The sequence below is a fragment of the Rhodnius prolixus genome, unplaced genomic scaffold (genome assembly GCF_049639745.1).
Source record: "Rhodnius prolixus isolate KJV_2025 unplaced genomic scaffold, Rpr scaffold_13, whole genome shotgun sequence".
In the NCBI taxonomy this organism is placed as follows: domain Eukaryota; kingdom Metazoa; phylum Arthropoda; class Insecta; order Hemiptera; family Reduviidae; genus Rhodnius; species Rhodnius prolixus.
This window is the reverse complement of record NW_027411583.1, coordinates 8,452,170-8,476,696: the sequence shown is the minus strand read 5'-3', so window position 1 is coordinate 8,476,696 and position 24,527 is coordinate 8,452,170. Positions and strand designations below refer to the sequence as shown.

General features: G+C 33.9%; 2 long non-coding RNA genes across 3 annotated transcripts in view; one reads left to right on the top strand and one right to left on the bottom strand.

Annotated features, from left to right (window-relative positions):
- LOC141448083 (uncharacterized) overlaps positions 1-22,568 on the bottom strand; it is a 234,509-nt gene extending 211,941 nt beyond the window's left edge. For both annotated transcript variants that reach the window (XR_012454839.1, XR_012454840.1), the window contains exon 1: positions 22,198-22,568. This is a non-coding gene — a long non-coding RNA (uncharacterized lncRNA). The remainder of the gene's footprint in view (positions 1-22,197) is intronic.
- On the top strand, positions 21,728-23,930 carry LOC141448080 (uncharacterized). Its single transcript, XR_012454836.1, has 4 exons — positions 21,728-21,983; positions 22,684-22,804; positions 23,389-23,507; positions 23,775-23,930. It is a non-coding gene; the product is annotated as an uncharacterized lncRNA (long non-coding RNA).
- The last annotated feature ends 597 nt before the right edge of the window (positions 23,931-24,527 follow it).

The following is a 24,527-nucleotide window of genomic DNA, read 5'->3' as shown; positions in this document are numbered from 1 at the left end:
TATTAGAAAAAGGAAAGGGCCCAGTATGCTTCCTTGAGGAACTCCAGCTTTTATAGGTATAAAGGATGAGAGGGCCTGCCCTTGACGAACGCGGCAGTACCGATCGGTTAAATAAGATTTTAAGATCAGATAGTAGGTGAAAGGAAGATGATTTTTGAGTTTGTACAGTAAACCCGAGCGCCAGACCCGATCAAAGGCCTGAGCCAAATCGAGAAAAACACCCGAATAGTACTGTTTACGCTCCAAGGAAGAGGATATGGTATCTATTACACGGTGCAGCTGTTGAGTTGTTGAATGAAATGCGCGGAAACCAAATTGATGTTCAGGTAGCAATTCCTCTATTATAGGGATTAGACGTCTTAGCAGAAGATTCTCCAGTATTTTCCCAAAAACAGGTAAAAGGCTTATTGGACGGTAGGAGCTAGGTTGCTGTGCAGGTTTATTGGGTTTCAGTATCATTTTCACTATAGAGTATTTCCAGAGCATTGGAAAGTAAGTCGTTCGTAAAACTGAGTTGTAGATGTAAGTTAGAAAGAGAATACCACTTTTTGGTAAGTTGCGTTTTTAATTATGTTAACATAGTTTTTTGTTTTGTATTTTTTTTTAAAAAAAAATTTAAGATGTTAGTTAATAAAAATGCCTTTTTTTACTGAACTTGATTTTATAAAGCATCTTCTCCTTAAGTAAAGATTTTAGGATACTTCCAACTTAATTCATTGATACGAAGTACTTTTAAGAAAGGTCATTTTGGCATATACCAATTTCTCTGTGCCTATGACTATGAATATTTTTAATGAATGGTATCACAGCCTACCTTAAAAAAAAAATAATAATAATAATTTAATTTGTAATTTAAATTTCAAATTTGTAGAAAATCAGTCAACCGGAAGTGACACTTTACTGAAGAATTATTTTAGTAAGGCAAAGTTCGAAACTTTCTCAAATTGAGAGAAACAAAAAAAAAATTCTCTTAATTTTCAAGAAAATTTATTAAGAAAACGGGGCAGATATTTATTTTACGAATGGTGGAAATATTTGAACCGCACTTTTACAGAGTAAGGTTTTCCACACATTAATTTTCTTTTTGTTCACTTTTAATGAACTTGACCTTTCCTAACAAACACGACGCCATTTTCTTTTGTGGTTGTAACAAAAAAAAAAAACATGGTGGCTAGTAAACATGCAATGTTATAAAAATAGATTGAATATAGCTACTAGCTACTAGCTACGCTTAGGCATGGGGGCAGCAAAAGTGGTTTGTTGCGGCAAACAGAGATAAATGATTTTTTTTTTGAAAGAGTCTCTCTCTCTCTCTTACTCCCTCTATCTTTCTTGCCGCTCCCGGGGGGCGGGAAACGGTAATAAAAATGTTAAAACAATGATGTACTAATAAACTGCAACACGGGGTCTCTCAACGAATTGCGTGTCTAAAATCTGACAAAAATAGCCTGACAAAACAATAGAAGCATGACATACATAAATTATCCTAAACAAAGAGAAAGTTCTGCATTTTTTCTCTCACTTTCTCTCTCCTCTCTCTCTTTCTTAGCCCCTCTTAAAAAGAAGTTGTGAATTCGTACAGATTTTGAGATTATTATTAGTTTCCACCAAAAAACGTTTAAGGTCTTTTTGGGTTTCAGAAAATATATAAAATAAAATTGGAAATAGCTGGTCTTTATTTATAAGGTGTGTGTGTGCGTGTTGATGTTGGATGTCGTTCTGTCCGTCGCTCTGTCAGTTCGTAACTTAAAAACCAAAAAAGAACATAAGCCTTCCTTCTTTTTCTTTACAGAAGAAGATGCAGAAATAAGAGAGAAAAGATAAGACTGTTTTAGGGTTTGAGAGACAATATTTTAAGACGACAAGGAAGAAAAACTGGGCCATGACGTCAATCGGCTGACGTCACGTGAACTTGACCCCCACAACACGACTGACTGACTTAATACCCCTGGTGGATCCACGCCCCCTCTTCACAAATAAATTGATATGGTAAAACTACTGGTCTTGGGTTTATTTTATTATCAATTCGATTAACTCTCTCCTGCCGTTGCAAAAAAAAAAATCGATTTAATATCTCTAAACTAGGATTAGATTATTCTAATTGAAATATCGATGTAATGTAATATCGATATTATTCATTCTAATGATTTAAATAAAATAAAATTAAATATTAATTTTTTTTTTTATTTTTTAGAATATAATAACCCATATGTGCGCTTCTTGGATTTGCAGAGAGCCTTTGACAGCGTCCTTTGGAAGACGAATTGGAAAGCTCTAGCTGAGCATAGGGTCTCTGAGTCCACTAATAATCAGGATTAAAAGTTTTTGCAAGAGTTATGTTAGGACAGCCAATTTATCTTCCGATTATTTTCCTATAAAAGCGGAAGTCAAGACAGGGTGATAAGACAGGTGAGCACCCTTCTTTTTATTGAATGTGTTATGGATAGTAGTAAGAAATGCAGGAGAAGACACCACTTGGGCGATGGAAGCTGGAACGAGTCTTTCTCTCACAACACTGGCATTTGCAGATGATATAGCGTTAGTGGCTGATAAGGGAGACAAACTCCAGCGCCATCTCAATATATGGGAAGATGAACCAAGGAAGCGAAGTCTGATGATCAATGTCGCAAAAACACAAAGTATGGTAATCACGAGAGAGAAAAAGGTGACCCTAGAACTGAAGGTGAGAGATGAAGATGTAGTGCAGGTAACTGTTTTTAAGTATCTTGGCTCACACATCAGTGAAGATGGTCAGCTGATGGAAGAAATAAATAGCCGAATTGGTGCAGCTGCCACGCTGGATCATTCAATGAAACAGAAATTCCTCAAAAAGCAAGACATAGTAAAAAGTACAAAATTTGTTGTCTATAAAACAGTCTACACCCCAACTCGAGCAGCGCATGGGCCATGACTCAGAAATGGACGAATCAGACCGTAGTCTCGCAGAGATAGGGTAAGAAACTCCAGAATCAGAGCTGATCCTGGAAGTAGTCTCCCTCCTGGAAACTATTAAAGGCGGCCAGTTAAGACTGGTTCGGCCATGGGCAGAGTGATTGCCGTTGCCCTTATAAGGTACACATATTCAGCGAAGATTTCAGGTACTCCGTCTTAAAGGTAGGTTAAGACTGGGCATGGCAAGATAACATTCATGGTAGCATGCCGTGAAAGGAACATACCCTGGAACCACAAGCCAAACGCCTCTCTGACAGGATAGATGGGAATAGTGGCAACTCTATCATAACTCTACACCAAACGGTAGAAGAGGACCAAACTAAGTATTAATTATTTTTCACGAAAACAGTTTAGTAAAATCGTAACTCAAATTCATGAATCCCACAATAGACTTAAAAGAACAGAACTGAAAAGACGCTATCGACTACTTAAAAGACTCTTAGACGATAGATCGAAACTCTCTCACTGGACAACAAAAAAATGATTTATACTTCTATTTTGAAACCCATCTGGGCGTATGGAATAGAGCTGTTTGGGTTCAACCTCCAAAGGATTCAATCGCTACAATCTAAAATACTTCAAACTATTGTACACGCTCCATTTTATGTCTCCAACCTGGACTATACACACTGACCTTAACATTCCTTTTGCCACACAAGTCGCTGAAAACACGATACAGAAAACTCTCCACTTCAGCCTGCAATCTCATATAAATCCTCTAGCTCAAAATCTTTTTTCTAGAACTCTTCCTGACAACCCGGACAAGACGTCTTAAAAGACAGTGTGGTCTCGTAATCTCCTCTCTAGTGAAGAGAGTGACTAACCATATAATGTTTTGGAGTGTTACCACTGGGGGTAACTTCTCCACTCGTTACCTTATCATTTATTACTCTATTGTATCATTGTTACTTATAGCGCTAACGCGCTGATTGTAGCGCAAATAAACGCAAAACAAAAACAAAAATTCATGAAGGATTTCAACTAAATATTCAAAGACAATTCCGACAACAATTTTTGAAATTTTGCAAACATCCGCAATAGAAAATTCAAATCCTCTATTTAAATATGGAAAACGTTTTTAATTCTTTGAAATCCTCTTCAAGTGGCAATTTAAATACGCCGAAAAATAAATTTATTGGAGTATGTCAAATATATATATATATATATATATATATATATATATATATATAAAAAGGATGAATTGATTGAGAATATAAATTCGATTCCTAATGAAGCATGAGAACCATATTTGACCTTGACAATGAATGAATAGTCCCTCATAGAAATGGAATTTTCCCAGCATTGTTTGACTTTAAAATATTTACGGAAATTTGAATGGAAAAAGAAAAAAAATCAAATGGAAAATAACATAATTATTTGACCTTGATTAGTTTAGTTTTGAAAATTGTATTTCATTTTGTTGGGCAATAATTTTGAGATTAGTTGGTTTGTTTTTTTAGCTTGTGGAACTCTAAGTTCTGAAAATGGTTCGCAATGGAATCGAAAGGAAGCAGCTAACCTCCCAATTCGATTTCCTAATCTGTGGTAGAATCAAGATCGTTAAAAATCTTCAAGTCCTGTTCTGAGAGCTACACCTATCTCGGAGCCCTTTAAAAGATACCACATCATTCATTGCAGAATTCGTGTTTTTTATCGTAAATTTCGCAATCAGAATTACCATTACTTAGTGTGGCCAATAAGTCGATGTTTTGATTTGAATAATTATGTGGAAAAAATGTTTTAGAGCATTCTAAGGAGAGATGGGGAAGGGTTAAATTCACAAATTTGAGTACAGCAATTTTACAATATGATTTTGTTAACAGCCTTCAGGCTATGGAAATAAGATTCCAGAGAAAGATTGAGGGGAAAAACAAGGAGAGACAGGATTCGAAATACAACCATACGAACAGGGCTTTAAAGTTGAACCTCTCGTACTCAAGTAATTGAGGGAGGACAGCTAAGATGATGGTACGGCCATGTGAATATAATGGATGACACTTTGATACCTAAAAGAATTATGGAGGCGGGAAGAAGACCTCGAGGAGGAGAAAGAAGAAGAGTCACCTGGGTGGACAACATGGAAAGTGCCCTGGGAAATAGGGAACAGGAGATGTCTGTGGCCAAAAGAATAACTAGGGACAGAGAAAGCTGGCGCTCCTTGTGTAAAGCCCTCTACACCAGACGGTAGATGGGGCAGCGAGTAAGTATCTTGTTAATAAGTATTAAATTTGGTTTGCAATTTCGTACTATAGGGAGACTCTAGGGGGGAAATAAATATGGTAGAATTTCTTAGATTGATGTAACAAAAAGTCATGAAGTTGACGTCATATTTGTCCAATGATGGATGCCAAAAATGATTGGATAAAAATAATTATTAATGAAAGAATTTTAGAATGTGTACTTACAATAATAATTCTTAAGCAGGCATATAAAATTAATCCAAGATGCACTCACCTGTAAAAACCAACAAAAGTTTAGAAAAACAAAAAATTAAAAAGAGAATTAAATCTAAATTAATTATTAAATCTAAATTAATGAAATTAATGAATGAATTAAAATAAATAAATAAATAAAATAGAATTTCTGCCAGCTTTTATATGTACATACAAAGCGTACAGACAATTTCATTGATCTGATTCTAAGAGCGAGCAAGCAAGAGCTGTTATTTTCAATCAATCAAAGAACCAAAGAGAACAAAGAGAGTGGGTTTAAAAAAAAAAAAGACTGTCGCATTCATTAAAAAGAATCATTCATTGTTGGAGAGGCTTTTAAAAGAAGAATCAATTAATTATAGAAGTTAGCAGTGTGTGCGTTATACTCAAATGAAAACCATTGCGTCTTTAAAAAGAAGGGAATTGGTAGTGTGGTAGTCTGCTAATAAATTGAGTGAATGATAGACGAGGGTACGCTGAACGTGTAGATTCTTCAATTAGGAACAAAACCTCGGCATGTTTGTGCTTGCAAAGAGGTTATTTCAGCTGGGCTATCTATTGGGAAGCTGAAATCTTGGATAGACTTAGCTAGCACAAATTGGAGAACAGTATGCTACCATATTAGGGAAGAGATTAGCTATGCGGTTAGCGTATTGGACTTCCTCGCGGAGGTCCCAGATTTCGAATCCAGCTGCTGACTCTTAGATTTTCTCTTCCTAGGAGCTTCTTACAGACAACACTGTCCGGTGATGGACAGTGTTATCTGTAATGAGAGAACACTGTCCGGTAATGGACAGTGTTATCTGTAATGAGAGAACACTGTCCGGAGGCCGGCAGTGCACTGAAAAAAAGCTCCGGGCGCCAATAACCTTAGACGTTGACGCGCCTTAAATCATAAAAAAAAATTAGCTATGCTACCAGCTTGTAGAGCGTTGTTATGAGTTGAAGAATGATCTAAAGCTTTACGCCATCGTTTCGAACCTATATTTTAGTTCATCTTCAGGACTACAAAACCAGAGAGAGATCTAGGTGTTTACAATTTAACTTTAATCAATGTATTTGTAGATTGTAGTTTGTATTAAAAGGGCGGTTCCACCCAAAAGGGGAAGGAACGCAGGCAATCCAAAATGCCCATTGTTCCCCGCCCACCACTCATCTCATGAGAGATAACGGGGTTTTAAAACAACAAATCCGGCAAAAAGTTGCCAGATGCCAATACAATAAACTAATAAAGTAGTAACAGGACACTAGGGAGCATGGCGACTCAATCGCCCAGTGCACTGAATAAACCTAGAGAGTTCTGGTATAGATTACCAGATGCCACAATCTCCGGGAAGGGAAACATTTAACCTCCCGAAGAACCAGAAATCTAGTTTTAGAATAAACGGGGCACTCCTCCACAAAGTGCCGCACAGTCTCATTGGACTCACCGCAGCGAGCGCAAATTGGCGACTGGGTAAGGCCGCATTTGAAAAGATGGTACGCTAAATTCGCATGTCCACTCAACCACCTGAACCAACTAGCGGATCCGGGACCTGCTAAAACCAACCATAGCCGTTTTATCAATGTATTTAAAAAGATTTTAAATACATTTTGTTCATAGTTTGGCATTATAATCAACTCAAATCCTTGAATAATGTCTTAGTTTCTTCAAGATAACTTTGAAATACACCCTGATCTTTAGTTCTTTTGTTTTATAAACCTGATGATGAACCACTAAAACGTTATTGTTTCTAAAATTAACCAAAACTCAAGATTGTTCCAAAATTAAACTCTGTTTGGTAAAGAAATATTGATTAAGCATAAGTTTTGTAGACCAAGGGAAAGGCTACTTGTCGTGGTGAAGTTTGGAGCTCGAGTTGTGATTATCCAGTAGCGAAGGAAAATAAAAGAAAATCCAATGAAATATTTTCCGAGTATTTTTAAAGCACCTTTGCAGGGTCCCCTTTTACATTATCATCCCTTATCAGTAATACAAAATAGAAGCTACTGATTTTCAATTCCACTTCCTTGAATTGTTTATCTGCTCTACCCAATATTGGTTCGACTCTTTTTCCATGTTTTATCATTGAATAATATTTCATCTTTTATTTATTTTATTTGTTTTCTTTAACACTATTCTTTTTTGTTATATAGTGAGGACTGTTGCTCAAGGTGAAGGTTAATAAGATGTTTACATCCTGTTTGGTGGTTATAAATTTTAATTATAGTCTACAAATTATTAGTCAACGCATGAATTAATCTTAAAAATGAATGAAGTTTGTTATAGTATATAAATTGATTCGGTTATTGATTACAGATTGATTTAATATTATTTTATCAATGACCGTTTAAGGTGTAAAGTTTGTTTTAGATTCCGTGTACACATTAAATTAGATTAGAGTACGAGAGGGAGGAGTGCTGTTATCCATCATATTTCTTATCATTTTTTTTTTTTTTTTTATTCAAGGTTTACGGATTTCCCCACCAGTCGTTCTTGTGCATCATTTCCTCAGGTCTCAACATGTCGAAGGTCACATATCGCAAAAAAATAAATAAATATCCATTTAAACGCAAACAGACAGGATAAAGTGAGGTAATTTCCTCTTCTCCTTTCAATGTCATCATTTAGAATAGGGACTAAATTTAAAAATAAAAACTTTTCCGCCAAATTTGAAACAACCAGCGGATACCGGATCTTGTAAACCCCCCCCCCCCAAAAAAAAGACGAAAGGCAAGATTAAGAAGTCGTCATCAGGCTCTTTGCCTAGGCCCAATCACAACACCTAGGTCTAGTTTTGCAGAGGCAAGTAGGGGATAGCCTTTTTGATTTTTGGCCCTAAGAGATTATAACCAGAACAGTAGACCCAATACCAGTTCTTCTCCACCGAATCAATCAGAAGCTCACCCAGTGTCTACAATACCCAAACTCCTAAACAATGCCTAAACCCTATCCCACAAGCACTCCTTCAGTTCGGCGAAAGACACTGAGATGAGAAAACACTCCCTCATCAATGCCCTATGGTTTCTAGGACATACTAGTCAGGACTACTTCTTAGTGCCAACACTTCCGTTACATATGAACGTCATTCGTGCAGATTTTTTTAATTTTGAGCATTAGTCAGAAAAAATGACTAAAAATTGGGACAAAGTAGTGCTGCACGAGAAACGAGACAAATCTCGGTCTCGGTCTTGAGCAACCGAGACCGAGACCGAGATCGAGACATGATATATATCTCGTCGAGAAATCTCGGTCTCGTCTCGGTTTTTCAAATATTAATTTTTAGCTACAAAATTATAAAATTGTGTTCTTTATTAATAAATAATCATTACGGGTATTGAATTAATTATTAAAAGATACGATTTTATTACATATGTTACTACATCTATTTGACTTCGAATTACATAAGTAAAGTAAGCAAAGTAAAGTAATCGACTATTTTTTCAGGCGGGGCTTTACGACCAACTACCAATTAGGTGTCGCGGACGGAGGCGACTAGCAAACATACTTTACTGTAAATTTCTCATATTAACCATTAAATAAAATCCAAGGCCTAAGACCGGAAATCGAACCCAGTACCACAATACACATTAGCTTCGCAGGTCTCGCACCGCTCGGCTACCGTGGCGGCCCCCTTCGAATTACCTAATTTTTACATAAATTCACTAAATTTCACTATTCATATCATTCATTCATTCAATTTCATAAATTTCACTATTAATAATCTAATACTTTGAACTTTGATATTATTTGAATTATATTTTAGAATTTTAGAATTAGTGAATTTGAAAAAAAAGACTATCTATGCACCTAAAAAATATTGCCACAAATTTTCGTTTTTAAGATACACTTTGCCCAAGCATTGATACATAAAAGAGCTTTTACTGAATCAGAAGTTAGAGAAGATCTTCTATTGGTCATTATCATCGCAGCTTGCGAAAATAATCTTTCCGATGGCAGTGAAGTTGCACAGATACTAAAAATATCTTTCGCCATTCTAGACAAATTTTTGAAGGAATTCTCAGTGTTTTCCACCATTCTAAAATGTCAACGTCTACTGGTGCTTGGTCTAATTTGGTATAATTAATTATTTCTGTCTTCCATGCTTCGGTGATATTTGCTGATTTTTGAGCAAATGGTGCAAAAATATTGATGCAGTCGTTGTCGTCGTCAAAAGGTGAATCACCAGATTCTTTATCTTCACCAACAGCCATAACTAATGGAGCAGGAAGTTTGTTGGGAGGTGTATTTTTTATTTCACGAATCAACTTGTTATAGGAGGTAGATATGTTATTTGGGTCTTTCATTTGGCGCGTTTTTAACATCTTTTTGAAATTATATAAAGATATATAACAGTGATAGTAATATATGATGCATTGAAGTGTAAGTAGTTGTCTTCTTTTACACACATTTTCATTACCAATATATAAATTAAAATAATTATTAGAAAATAATAACATTTTTTGAAAAGATTATTAATAGCAAACCGCTTTTAATACTTAAACAAAAATTCAAAAAAACCGAGACCGAGATATCTCGACGAGACCGAGACCGAGACCGAGACCGAGACTTGAGCGACCGAGACCGAGACCGAGATCGAGACTGCATAAAGTCTCGCCTCGTCTCGGTCTCGTGCAGCACTAGGACAAAGTAGCTCAAAATTGTAAGAACGGTTTCTGAACACTTGGTAATTAAGTTTTGGGCGAAAACAGTCAAACGGAAGTATTAAGAATTGATTTTTAAGTTTTTAGGAATTTTTTCAAAATCCGTATAAACAATTATTTGAAAACATTTTTCCAGGAAAGTACTTTGCAAAGTAGTTCTGGAGAAGAGGTGTGGTTAAGACTTCCCCTAGTGTCATCCAAGTGTGACGTAGGTCCTCATTACATTCATGATGTAATAGAAATTCAAGTTTTAAGTGAAATTCCAAATTTGTGCACTAATTGCTTCAAAAGTTCAAGCATAACCTTCAAAGGAAGATAACCTTTACTCTTCAAACCTGGAGCTATCTGTCCTCCAGTTTACTAAAACCGGATACCTCGTTCTACATATGGACAATCGTTTTACATGGAATCCACATGCACGCCTTAAAGGAGGAAAAAGGACTAAAAAAATACGCTACTATCTACTGGCAGCTACTCACAACTACTGACAGACGATCAAAATTGTCACTAAACAATACTAATATATGTATATAATGCGCTATTAAAACCAATTTGGACTTATGGACTCGAAATGTGGAGTTAAGCCGAGCATCCGAACATCTGCCGACTCCTAACTAATGCTCCTTACTACGTCTGTAACAGAACCGTTCACTCCGATCTAAAAGTACCACATCATTCAAGATCTAAACTCCTATATTTTAAATTATGTAGATTTTTAAACAAGTGAGAGAAGCTACGAACTTGGTACAGTTTGTGGGACTGGCCGACACAGCGCTGATGGAGGATGGTTGGTCAGAAAGAGAGATTTGGAAAGAAGACAGAAAAGAATTCAAGAGAAATAAAATAAAAAAAAAATAAGAGATGAGCAAGTGGGAGTATGTGCAAAAGTTCCATTGTAACCTTGACAGTGATGCTGTGAATGAGTCAGATTTTTAAAGATCCATAACGCAAACTGTTCTTTATTTAACATTAAATTTACTTGAAAACAAATTTTAAATTTAATTATTTCATGAAACAGATTAATTCAGTTTCTGCAAATCTCTCGATCTTTTGACATTATAAAGAGAAAGAATTCGTAGCAGTAGTATCATTCGAGAATTTAGGTTCGATACCCTGGGCTATGTCTTGCATTTTATTTGGTTGTCATGAGAAAATTATAGTAAAGTATATTTGTAAGTCGCCTTCGTCCACGGCACCTAATTTGATAGTTGGATGTAAAGCCTGCCTTTAAAAATGGGCATCACTTTACTCACAACTCGAAAATTTAGCAACAAATTCATAGCCCTGCCTAATATTAGGTCCTTAAAATATATTAAGGTACCTTAAAAGGGAGCCAAAAATGGTAATATTTTTAAATAGTACTAAAAAGACCACACATAGTACCGTGGTACTACTAGATGCAGCTGAGACTTGCGACCTTGAATAAGGCTTTAAAGAAAAAGCTTCTAGCCACTGAGATGGACTTACCGTAGAAGGGCAGCACGAATATCAAGGCAATGAAAGAGTAAGAAAGGAAGAAATAAGAAACTAAGATGGTACGGCCATACAAAAAGAGAGGAAAATGAAAGAAGGCTGAAGAAATCCTAGAATGGGAAGCCGAAGGTAGAAGAAGAAAGGGAGATCCAAGGAAAAGTGGATAGATGGCGTCCGAGAAAGCCTCCACGATTACGGACTGAGAAGAGAGAATATCCCGGGGTAGATCCACTAGGAAATATTTGGTTGAGGAAAACCTCAGGATTGAGAAAACCAATTTGAAGTTTAAAAATTGAATACACAATATGATATTGTAGAAGAGATATTTCCGTTTTAGAGGCAGAGATAGGGAGAGCGAGTTACAAGCCACACTGGGCTCACAGTTCCAGCGCCATTCAGGTGTCTCTCAAGGTAAGAGTCGTATGACGTATAATAAATAATTAGATTAGATAAGAAATAAGAAAATATAATGAAGTCATTTATGACTCGACAATTTTTTAGGAATTTTCCATTGAAAAATAATTTGAGAAGGAAAATGTTTTAACCGGAAATGCAACTTCATAGAACAGATTTTCGTTTCCGGTTGACCCAAAACTGGTTTTTTAAACTGAGTTTTTTGGGTATTCTTGGGGAACTACATGTTAAACTTTTCTCTTCAATGAAGGTGCCACGATAGCCGAGCGGTTATCGGCTAGACCCGCAAAGCTAAGATGTATTGCGGTACTAGTCTAGGTCTTGGATTTTATTTAATGGTTAATATGAGAAATTTACAGTAAAGTATGTTAGGCGGTTATAGGCTAGACCCGCAATGCTAAGATGTATTTCGGTACTAGTCTAGCCCTTGGATTTTATTTAATGGTTAATAAGAGAAATTTACAGTAAAGTATGTTAGGCGGTTATAGGCTAGACCCGCAATGCTAAGATGTATTGCGGTACTAGTCTAGGTCTTGGATTTTATTTAATGGTTAATAAGAGAAATTTACAGTAAAGTATGTTAGGCGGTTATAGGCTAGACCCGCAAAGCTAAGATGTATTTCGGTACTAGTCTAGCCCTTGGATTTTATTTAATGGTTAATATGAGAAATTTACAGTAAAGTATGTTAGGCGGTTATAGGCTAGACCCGCAATGCTAAGATGTATTGCGGTACTAGTCTAGGTCTTGGATTTTATTTAATGGTTAATAAGAGAAATTTACAGTAAAGTATGTTAGGCGGTTATAGGCTAGACCCGCAAAGCTAAGATGTATTTCGGTACTAGTCTAGCCCTTGGATTTTATTTACTAGTTAATATGAGAAATTTATAGTAAAGTATGTTTGCTAGTCGCCTCCGTCCACGACACCTAATTTGGTAGTTGGAAGTAAAGTGTCCCTTAAATACAATTTAAGGTTAAGCCTTCTAAATAATACAAGTATCTAGTTTCGTTTTGCGATTCAATTTCAAGAAATTATTACAGGAGATAATTGACAGTTCAGAATGTACTTGTGTATAAAAATGTAACCATTAGTATTGTCTAAATAAATCTTGTTCAAATTAAGCGTCACCATTTTCTAAAAATCACTTTTTCGGATTCAGGAAAACCTCAAAGCGAATATTTCCGGCGGAAACTCGTAACAGGAAATACTGTTATAATCTCAATACTTTCTTTAATCTAATTAGACTAAGTGAAATATTAATAAAAAAATAAAGTTGACAGTCCATCCGATGAACAGATGGACGCGAAGTCCGGCCGAAATAACAGTCATTACTGTAATCTACTTGAAGGCGACAGTATGTTATAACTAAATGGTATTACGCAACATGTCGCCAGAGTGTGACCGTGTATCATCCACCAACATCAGGCTACACAAACACACACTAACACACACTATAGCTCTTCATATCAGTCAAGGCCAGCTAGATAATAATTTCAAGGGCGTATCAATAACATTGATGTCCGCCACTAGTCCGACGCGTCTAAATACACAATCACACACTAATTCTCATACACACGCGCAAACTGACAAACACAAAAAAAGCAAAAAAAAGCAAAAAATCGCTCTTAAAACAAACAAAAAAATTACTAAACACTCATTGTTTATAAAATGAGATAAAAAAAAAATTGTCCAGATATTTAAAGAGGAATGACGTCATTTAGCTAACAAATGCGCCATATTGTTTTCCTTATTCACAATATTTCTTAGAAAACATTTTCCGCTAATAACTACTTCCTGTGGCCGCCTCATACTCCCACTCACTCTCTCTCTCTCTCTCTCTCTCTCTCTCTCTCTCTTTCTCTCTCTCCCCTAAACCCTTGCAAACATAAATTTTTTCCCCAATGATTAATGGAATCTTGAATTACGTGAAAACTGTTCAAGAAAAATAGTGTTAATTAAAAAAAATGGTAAAAAATTTTCACCAAAAAGGAAAAAAAAATAGATATTAATTGCACGTACATTTGAAACATTTTACGGGAAGGAAAACGAACTGCAAAATGGTTAACGTAATGTGGATTCCCATGCGAAAATCTATATTTCGAATCCAGTTGCCTTTCCCTTAGAGTTTTTTTCACTTTCCCTGAAATAAAAAGAAAACTCGGGTCCAGAGGCACTGAAAAAAAGTCCCGCGCGCTAATTACCTCATATTTAGGGGGAGGGGAGAATAGAAATAAGGGCATTTTGGGTGGGAAAGATTTAAAGAAGTGATTCTCAACTTTTTTTTTTTTCTGGCGGCGGCACACTTTTAACAATTTCAAAATTTGGGGCTGCACACTAACAATAAGTTTAAAAGTATTTTACTTATCCCATAATGAACTGTGTAAAATAGTTTTATGTTTTATTTTCAATATAAAATAAAAGATCCTCTCCTCTTTGCGTAGAAGTGCAATGAGGAGGAGGATTTCAAACATATACCAATGATATGTCCACGTTATTTGGTAGTAAGGAAACGAATGTTTGACAACATATACAGGTATTTAGATGCACCATTTCGGCTACGAAGACATAATATTCTCCACCACCATCTATGTGCTTAAATCTGTAGCAGAGCTAGCTAAGAAATATGAATTTATTTAAAAGTTATAGCCTATTAGAATGAATGGAAGAAAATGATTAGAGAAGGATTACGTGAATTTAATTTCGGTTAAGCTATAAGGATGGCAGGAATATAGAGCACTGATCCATCCATTAGTTGTAAGTTTGTATGTAAATAGTTGTATATAGCAGAGGGATGAATGTGTGAAGCGAATGTATTTATAAGTAAGAATGGAGAGTGAGTGATATTCTAGTGATAAGCACCTAGACGATGCTGGCTGTATGGCGGAAGCCAATGCCAAAAAAAGGCAAACAAAATAAAATAATATGTACCTATTACCAAAACAACATTAACATATATGTTTATTAAGGTATTAATTACAAGTTAGCAATAAGAAAACTTTTAATGAGAAATTTGAGCTTGATGTTTTTTGATAATTACAGTTTATATGCTAATGCTAATGATAATGCTACTCTCATATCGTCTTCTACATTTAATATTATAATTTTTATTGTATGCATTTCTAAAATTTGGCGGCACTCATCAAAACTTTCGAGGCACTCAAAAGGGCCGCGGCGGTACAGTGGTTGAGAATCACTGGTTTAAAGCATTACTCTTAAGTACCATTTTAGAATAGAATAGAATAGAAAAGAAGTTTATTATTCTGGGACAATTGTCCCCTAAGAATAAACACAGGTACAATTAGAGGCCTTATTAGTTTGGCCTGTGATTAAAAGAAAATAAATAAATAAGTATTTACAAAAAGTGAAAATAAAAATAACAGCAGAAATTAAGGAAATAAATTAAAACAATTAGAATTTCGGAGGAAGCTGAATAGAAAGGAGATAACTGAATAGAAGGGATTTAAAGATCGAAAGGGTAGGAGCATGGAGGACAGTTGATGGTAAAGAGTTCCAGAGAGAGGTAGCACGTATTAGGAAGGTTTTTGTCAAAGGATGAGGTACGGTGAGAGGGAATATAGAGATCAGATGAGCGAGATCTAGTATTAACGAGAATGGATGGAGGATTTAAACTTAAGGAGTTGAAAAATATAGGAAGGCCTTTCGAGACTGGATGACTTGAAAAAGGAAAGAAGTCAAAAGATATTGGCGGCTGTAGACAAGGAAAAAGCCACTTCAACTCATCGTAGCAGTGCGAAATGCGAGAAATATAGTGAAATTTCTGGTCTAATAATCACTACTGAATAGAAAAAAAGAATTAAATAGGTAACCAAAATTGTAAATCTAAAAAAAAATAGCTGTCAAGAAGTACCATTTTTTATGAACCCAATCTTTCGGCAATATTTTCGAAAACAGTATCATTAAAGTGAACTTATTTTTTGGGGGGGCACAAAGCGTAAATTTCAAAAAAAAAAAAAATTTTGATCCCATAAACCACAATAATAGAATATCCGAGTGTGAGATCCCATCAAATTAAAACCAATAACCCAATAATAGTGCGCATAAATATAAAAACAGTAACAAAACTATGTGAAGTAGCCATAAACTATAAACATAAACTTAGAAACTATTAGATAAAGAAAATTACAAGAATAAAAAAAAAAATTAACAGAAGGTTAAACTAGAGCTAAAAATAAAAGAGAAGAAAACTTAAAGACGACACCATTAAAATTGAGTATATCTGGGCATAATAAATTATTCAAGGTTAAAGTAATAATAAAAAAAAAATCTATTCTGTACTGTTATTGGTTGATTTCTATTATTATTTTAATTTCTTTTATTTGTTTTTCCATCCAGTCTGTCCTTCTAATCGAAAATAATTATTTCTTTATGGCAAAAAAATGTTCATCATTTATTTGTGAACTACTTTATAATTCAGTTCAGCTAGACTATAAAATTATAATAAAAGAACAATATACAATACATCCTTATTATGACATAATTCAACCCACTTAATGATTAAAATCAAACTAATAAGGAAATAAGATTTTTACAATCATATAATTAGTTAGTAATCGATTAGTTTCACGATTGGATATGAAGATCAGTTTTCAATTATTTTTCTCCAAAAATATTACAGTATATGCTAGCTAATAACTTGCGAGTTTTGACTAAATGATTATAGTGCTTTCAATATTCCACAAGCACAATAATAAATTTGTTACTACTGTGAGAATTTGGCAGGAAGTGATTGCTCTCTGTCTCTCTCTCTCTCTGCATGCTTTTGGTTGTTTTTCGAAAAAAAAGGAAGCAGATAATAATAATTTTGTAAGTTAGATCTAATTAGAAATTTGGGCTAGAGTTGAAGTGGTTTTTGTTTTTTGGAGAGGTCATCACACATCCTGGCATGGGGCGAGGCAATACGTACTTAGGTCCCAGTAGTTGAAGGACATGTATCTATCACTGAGATGCAATGTTTGGATGAAGATGCAATAAAGGGGCAGTAGACATCTTACAAGTTCATCCCTACTAGCCAATCTAATCAAATTGTGTGAATCAAAAGTGACAGATCTAAGCCCAACGTGGAGATTATGACAGCAGGAGTGGCAATTTAGGGTCTCTGTGAATTGGAGACACCATAGAAAATCAAGTTGCAAAGATGACTAGTAGAAAGAGCTCATAAAGAGGGAACATTGTCCTTGAAGGGGGAATGGTGCAACAGAACCTCTTTGCCGTGGGGAACAGAAGCCCACCCACTCAGTGAAACAATAAATAATAATGATAAATATAAGTGGGTTCGAATCCAGCTGTTGGCCCCTAGGTTTTCTCTTCCTAGGAGCTTCTTACTACTGACAACACTAGTCCAGTGATTGACAGTGTTCTCTGTAATAAACGAACATAGCCTGGAGGCCGACAGTGCCCTGAAAAAAGCTCCGGATGCCAATGAACTCCTTAAATTATTAAAAAAAAAAATCAAATACAGACATGGATTCATGTTTCGAAACAAAATAAAGGTGAGTTAATCTCAGGGCTTGAATTTCTTCAATAATTTATGCAAGGTCTTCGTTACAATTACTTTTTATAGAATATTATTGGAATAATATTGATACGATTTTAATGGCAGTGGCTAGAAGAAGGCTTTCTTTTAGACGTATTAGTGGAAATGATCCTGAGAGTCTGGGTAAGAAAAGTTTGGAAAATGAAAAGCTGAAGAATTTGCAATAATACTGAGTAATTCCGAATTATTCCTAGTTCCCAGCTTAGTAAGTCTTAATAAAAAAGAAAGACAGAGTAGAGGATGCCAGAGAGGCCAGGATGAAAAGAGTCTAAGATGAAGATAATGTGGGCCTGAGCGGTGTAGGAGGATGAAGAAGAAAAGCGGTAGATGGGCGAAAGTGGAAGACGTTTTTTTTTTAAAGAAGGCTCAGGCGTAACAAGAGTTCCGGGTACCTACGTCCTAAATTTAAAAGAAGCTTTTTTAAAGTGGGCAAATGTGTACGCTTTAATCGTATATATTGATGAAGGCAATATGGACGAAACAAAAGACGAAAAGATAGAAAAATTGGTCAACCAAAAATATTTTTCTCTAATACATAAAATTCAACTGATGATTCACTAAATTGCATTCTTAGAAAAGTTAAAATTGTCTCTGAAGTTTCAACCTCAAATCCTCTCCTCAAAGTGCAGCCCTTGTTCTTCAGCAACCTCTTATTAAAGCATCAAAAAAAAAAAATAAAGAGAGCTTACAGCAAAATCAATCCGAAGAATGAAAGTTGAAGTTAAAAAAAAGAGAGAAAAAAAAGGTTAAGCATTAACTGGATTAATCTTTTATTCAAAATAAATCCCCAGATGTTAGAAGCAAAGTTATTAGTTGATTACAGCATACTGCGTAGTTCGCACAACTGTTGATAAACAGTTACAGCAATAAAATAATTAGTTACAAAATAAAATAAAAAAACTAAATTGAGTCGAATATTTAATAACTGGACTGAAATTGTTCAAAACAGGGAATAGATAAATATTCTCAAGGAGCATAAATAGAAATAATTTTCCATCTTTAGAAAGACGAGCTGAGGTAGTGCCATTTCTTTCCTACAGATTGTGCTGTGAGGGATATTTCATTTTTAGTTCCAGTCAAAAACTTCTTTTGCAGGATGTTAATCTTCTTCAGTTTTATACAGTATTTACAATAAAGTAGATCATAATATGTGGAAGAATCTAACTATAGATAAGAGAGTAACGTTAACCATTAAGACATCGAGGTTAAGAAAGCTGAAGACTCTCTGTGTCTTGGATATGTTCTGCAAATGAAGAAAAGGCAATGCAGAACTGCAAGTAGACTCTACTATTAATAAGTCCAATCGTCAAAAGTATTTTATAAGTACGGTATGAAAATAGATGAACTATAAATTCGGGGCAACAAAGAAGACTCCTGTAATGGACTTATGAAGAAGCTTGGCGAGAAAATCAAACAGAAGAACATTAGGTACTGTGAAGATAGACAGTTGATGGAAGCGAGGGAAAACTGTGCAGCAATGATTGAGAAAAGAAAGCTGCATTTTCACAAACAAAACTCTGGAATATGAGCAATTAATTTAGGCGAACATCTGGAGGCAGACTTATCTGATTGGAAAACTTGGTGAGAAAAATGATGGATTAACATTAAGGTTTCAGATGATCCTGTTAAAAATTCGTGGAGCGCATTAATAAAGGAATAAATCAAAATATTTGGTCGAAGAAAACCAATGTATGATAAGGATTGAACTTAAATGCTTAAAACTGTATAAGATGTTTCATTTATACCCTGCGAAGAGTGGAAATGGTTCGATTCTCACTTCCTACCAGTTCTTGTGCATCCTTCGATTTAAGTGGATTACTGCCTCTCGATGGCATCTAAAAGAAGCTTCCGGTTTCCAGAGGACCCTCTTTTTATTAATGTAATTATTTTCAACAGCCAAGAAAAGCAAAAGAAAGCCATTTTTTTTGAAATAAGATAAAATTGGAGGACAGAAACATCCAAAGGAAATTCTGACGGGAGTATGGACCACTATACTGACGGTTGGCCAATTTTTGGTAATGGAAGTAAAGCGATCAGATTTCTTAAGAACTGAGAAAAAGCTTGAGAGAAGTATATGACTAGAAGGCGGGGCAATGAACGTCATTCAAAGATGCTCAAATACCCAAGTAAGTTATAGACCAGTGGTTCCCAAACTTTTGTGACCCATGGACCCCTTTTTATAGTCAAAACTTGTCCATGGACCCCTTTTTATAGTCAAAACTTGTCCATGGACCCCAAGTGAAAAAGCTACACAAATGCATAGTGTAAAAATAACAAAAAAATTTAAAAAAATTAATAATTTGGATGAACGTAATGAGATGTAATGAGTGTATTTATATCAGGCTCAATGTTTGTGAATAGCAACCGCAAATCCCCACGAGTACTAATTTCTGGTCGGTTTCTTTTTTTGTGATGAGGTTCATAACGGCCCTGAATCTACCACGTTCTATCAAACAGCAAGACGGGAAAGCAGTCAACAACTTCTGTAGAATAACCCATAACGCAGGATATAAAATTGGGATCTGTTTTTGTAACCAGAATTTGTGGTATCCTTGTTCAAACATTGGTTTAAGTTCCTCATTTGTGGATATTTCAATAAGCTGATCTGAGTTTGTCCACGCGTAAAAAGGGTTCAACACCCAATCGGGAATATCCGAATGAAGAATGTCTTCAAATCTTTGGTTCAGGTCTGCATGAAGAGCCGTTAAGTGTGATAGTGAGCAAGCAAATCTTCATCTCTATTTTGCAATTTCGAAAGATTTGGAAACTGAGAACATTCTTCTCTTCCCAGTTTTGTATTTACAGAAAATGTTTTGCAACAAACGCAGATATTACGCTTTTAGTTTTGATTAAATCTAATTGGTCACCTTGTTAGTTTCTAATTTCCATAATAATAAAAATGGATCACAGATTTAATAATTATTTTATATTGAACCTTGCGCGGACCCTCTGACGTTGTTCAGGGACCTCCAAATCAATTTTAATTTTCCACGGACCCCCTGAATGATACCGGGGACCCCTGGGGATAATATAGACCATATCATTTATGACTACAGCAGATTTAAGGCGGTACGAGAAAGACGACTCGTCTAAGCAGTATTATTCACTGGGGGTGCTAGAAGATGAAGAAGTACGATACTTAGTGAACGAGTAGCACCGCCAAATGTTTATTGATTGCATAAAATCTATTGAAGCACAATACTTAACCCAAGAGTTAAGTGCTTTAACGAAGGCTTCTTAAAATGCTTAAGGATATCAAATAGTTTTATTCTTTTTGAGACTAAATTGGATATACCTATTTTGGAGCAGGGAACCAACCACTATAGAACATAAAATTTAAAAAACAACCTTTAAAAACTCGTTCAATAATTGGTGAATTAGGAGAAGAAAACTTTAAATGTATTTTAAATTCAGTTTATGATAGCTTTTATAATAGAAAACCGAATGTAGGGGAAAAAAATGTAAATCAGTTCGAGCACTAAAACCCTATTAACTTAATTTTCATTGAATCACCTAATTAAAACTTAAAAGTGACAAGTTAAAAACAAAAATAGAAGAGAAAATTGAAAAGTGAATCATAATATTTGAGGAAGATCACTAAACAATTTGAGAAAATAATGAAATGTAATTCAGTCTTTAGAACACTCAAATTTAAGGCTGAATAGTTCAAAATTATTTCTATTTAAAAACTATAAAAATACTTTTACTATGACTTGTTTCTTCATAAAAACTTATTTTAATAATTCTATGAAATTAAGACCTGATTTTCTTGCTAAAAAGAAAGTATCAGGATTCTACAATTACATTAAGTTCAAGCTAACAACCTTAGGAATACCCAAATCTTTCAATTCTTAAGAAATTATATTCCATCGAATTCCTTCAATTTTTCACCAACACCTGGATTTGCTACAAAAAAATGGAAATAAACTGCAAATATCTAATTTCAACTGAAAAGAAACTGAAGAAATGGATTTTTCCAAATTAGATCGGTTAGAAAAGTCTTAATTTTCTTGGACAATTCTCTTAAAAGACATTGAAATCAATTTTTAAATGATTAATACAGAAAATTTATTTAATTTTTAATTGTCATCAATTCATTGCCTGACTAGCAATGAATATTGTAATTATTTTAAGTAATTAAGTAGTACTCAACTTAAAATTTATATTTAAATTACTAGAATTGCCCAACAAACTTACAAAAGGTGTCCCTAGAGGGCTCGCTAAGTAAAAATTAGATGAACTGATTGGTTTTTGTTCCTCAACTGAAATTACTTATGAGGTTAGGTTAGAAATAGAAGTAAGAAACGTGCCTAGTATCACATGGTACCAAATGTAAGGTTAGAATTGTTCTATGGGATGGACTACAAGTATTGTCTTTTGTGAAGTGTAAATCGTACCTGTTATCAAATGTGAAATTATGAACAGTTAGTAGTTTTAACAAAATCTTAATGATAAATGTAATTAGGATCATAAGCTGCATCTTGAGAAATTGGACTTTTTCAAACAAAAAAAAAGGTTAAGTTTGCATTTAATTGCATGTATCTAATGATAAATGTAGTTTGGTTTGAAATGTGATTGGTTTTTATCTTCAAAAAGTGGATTTTGGTAGTTCTTAAAAGATTCATTCATCCAGTTGAACAAAATTTAACATCCTACAAATGGATAAGACACAAGATAAAAAGTTAAGCTTAGCATGCAAATTAATTTTAAATGAACTTTATTTTTTTACCTTTAACTGCTGAAGGTGGCTGCAATAATATCTTTCATCAAAGCACTTGACACTCCAACACCAATTGCACTTGCAATTGCACCAAGTACTTGACACCAACACTCCGACACCAATTGCACCAAGCACTTGACACCAACACTCCGACACCGACTTCAAAAAAACTGCAACTCACCTGTTATTAAAAAAAAAGAATATTTCATTAATCTCTTAAATTTTGTTAAGTACTTAGAGAAAAAGAAGTTGAAAGATGGCAATTTAAGTATTTATTAAGGCATCACCAGAATGATTTTTATAAGCTGGAACTTAAAGCAAACTTGAGATCCAAATCAAGATGCAAATTTGTAATGTAAAAGACACATTTCAACTATATTGGTAAATTAAAATGCACTGTTAGAAATGTATTTACTAAGAAAGTGAATCATACTTAAATTTTGTACTTATATTTTAGCTTTCAGTTTCTTTATTCATTCTTTTTTACTCTTTCAGGCAATTACTAAGCTTAATACCATGAACTGATGGGGAAATTTCAGCTTAAAAAATGAGTTTTTCAGACCATTTTATGGATTTAAAGCTTAACTTTAGTAAAATGAATTGTTAACTATGCATTGTAAGTATAATTAGACACTTATTAATATCTTATTGCTGAAAATGTTGCAATTTTATCTGTAAAGAAAGAAATGGGCCTATGGCTGATGACGTCACAAGACTTTTTTCAAGTCTTTTTTTGTTAAATATTGAAATCTATCCAAAATGAATTTAATCAAAGTTTATAAATTATTTAAATTTAAACAAATTAATGTAAATCTTTCTCTTCAAAGTACATTAAAATATCTAATATAAATCTTTCAAAAGAATTGGCTTACAAGCTAGCTGATGGAATGACCTTGGGCACTTAGAAAAATCCATAATTTAAGAAAATCTATTCAAATCCATTTACGAATATACTCAAAACATGAATATATATTATTTTTTAATTGAATAACAACATAAAAATAAGTAAATATTTGATTAAAATCCTTTAAAAAGTAATTCAATTCTTTGAACGCCATATTTTATTGGAGAAGTCCTGAACTCCAAATTTTATCACTTCTTTTAGTACAATTAATTTAGGATAAAATTGCATAAAAATTATACCATTTTGTTCTTTGAAGATTACTTTACAAATTTCATTATGAATTATTTCAATTTTAGTTAAATTTTCCTCAGAAATATTTAAAAGAAATTGGACTTACGATGAAAAGTTAGCAGAGGCGTTGACGTCATCGGATGAACTGGGGCATTTGCTAATATGATCGGGTGATGCTGGATAAGTATTATCTTTATTCTGTACTTTTAATTGAATTATTTAATTATTATAATTATTTATTAATTATTACAAATTGTTTTAAAAGTAAATTTGATTTTAAAAAAATAATAGAAGTTACTGAAGTTAAGTTTTGAAAAAATCTTTTCTCAAATTAACAATTAAAAAGTATATTAATAATTAACTAATAATTTTTTAATTAGAATTTCATTATTTTTTCTTTAAAATTAAAATAATAATTACATTGTTAATTATAGGGTGATTTATTTTACAGGAAGACTTTTTAATGGAGCCATCTTTTTTTTCGACTGACTAGAATGGCAGTGCTTAAATTAATTTAATTGCTATTGTAATAATTTCTTTTAAAGTGAAAAACTAAAAGTATTTTGTAAAGTGAAAATATTAATGAAATTATAATTGTGTGAATGCAGATGAGGTTTTATTCAAATAGAAATCCATTTATTCAATTAAATTCAACTTGAAAAAAAAATGGGTATGTAGTTTTTTCTGCAATTTCTTTTATTAATTTCGTTTCATCTTTTGCATTTTCTTTCTTAACTACAAAATTTAAGACATTTTCTAGCTGATTTTTCTTTATATCTTTATCATTAATGAAATGATAATTAGTTTAGAATCTTTTTTAAAAATTCGTAGAATTTCTTAATATTTTAAGAGTGGCAAACCAATGTAATTTTTCTTTTTGCATTATATTCAGTTATATAACGTTCCTGAATTTTAAGTCATGCTTTAGTGCTTCTTTTACCATACAAGGGTCTTCTTAAGTCTCACCTCCCCTTGCCCCAAAACAGCTTCTCTGCTTTGTACAATATTTGTGATCTACTTGTGAATAAGGGTACAAAATATGTTTCTAAAGAAAAGAACAAAAGATTAGGTTGCATCAAATGAATGTAGATTAACATAATTAGGTGGTCTTTTTTAATCACTTAAGGAATAATTTTTATTAATACATGAGTATTAACTAATCTTGATTATTATCCTGGCGTGAGCAAACATTCAGTACATAAGC